This window comes from Poecilia latipinna, unplaced genomic scaffold, assembly GCF_001443285.1.
Source record: "Poecilia latipinna isolate Pla-1442-1.1 unplaced genomic scaffold, P_latipinna-1.0 Scaffold10798, whole genome shotgun sequence".
NCBI classification, from domain to species: Eukaryota; Metazoa; Chordata; class Actinopteri; order Cyprinodontiformes; family Poeciliidae; genus Poecilia; species Poecilia latipinna.
Window position 1 is genome coordinate 1 of NW_015123414.1, and position 686 is coordinate 686.

The 686-nt window shown below is 39.4% G+C and overlaps 1 long non-coding RNA gene across 1 annotated transcript; it reads left to right on the forward strand.

Annotated features, from left to right (window-relative positions):
* Nucleotides 1-39: 39 nt before the first annotated feature.
* LOC106944469 (uncharacterized) lies at nucleotides 40-550 on the forward strand. Its single transcript, XR_001424324.1, has 2 exons — nucleotides 40-106; nucleotides 245-550. It is a non-coding gene; the product is annotated as an uncharacterized LOC106944469 (long non-coding RNA).
* Nucleotides 551-686: the final 136 nt, after the last annotated feature.

The following is a 686-nucleotide window of genomic DNA, read 5'->3' on the forward strand; positions in this document are numbered from 1 at the left end:
TCTGAGCTCGGGTCCTCTAACAGGCCTGGGAGCTTGAGGTTCTGCACAGTATCTTGGCTGTGCCTAGAACACTCTAAAAGGCAATACCTATTCTTACTTAAATTAGGTTTGTATGCTTTACTCAAGTCTCACTAAATTGTTTATTCAACTCAAGTAATGTGAGTAATGTACATGTTTGGCCCGAGAAAAGTACAAGACTATGTTATTTTGAGTAAACTGAATGTGACTACTTTTGTTACTGGAGTGAATGCTTCAGCTCAGCGATGCGCAGGAAAGTGCGGGAAGCTTCCAGAACGTTTGTGGACTTGCACATTGGAAGAAGCAGAGCTTCTTTAAAGGTGAGTTATTCATCTTCAGTATATTCTCATGTGTCATGTATGCCATTACTACTCGCTTATATGGTTACAGGTTGATTTTTCTTTCAAAAGATAACACATAAAAGTCTTTGCAGGCTAATATGCTAATGTTAGCATGGGCTCATGGGTCCAACATTAGCTAAAACTGCCACGCCTTTTACTTGAGAACCTTTAATGTTTTTGTCCATTGCTGTGGAAAAAACTATTACCAAGCACTGTTCAGGTAAAATCACTCAATCAGGTTTATTTATTAATTGTGCACAACTCAGAGGACAATCAATAATGAAGCAATTCTGGATGGAAAGCTCTGCCAGGCAGAGACAACACATG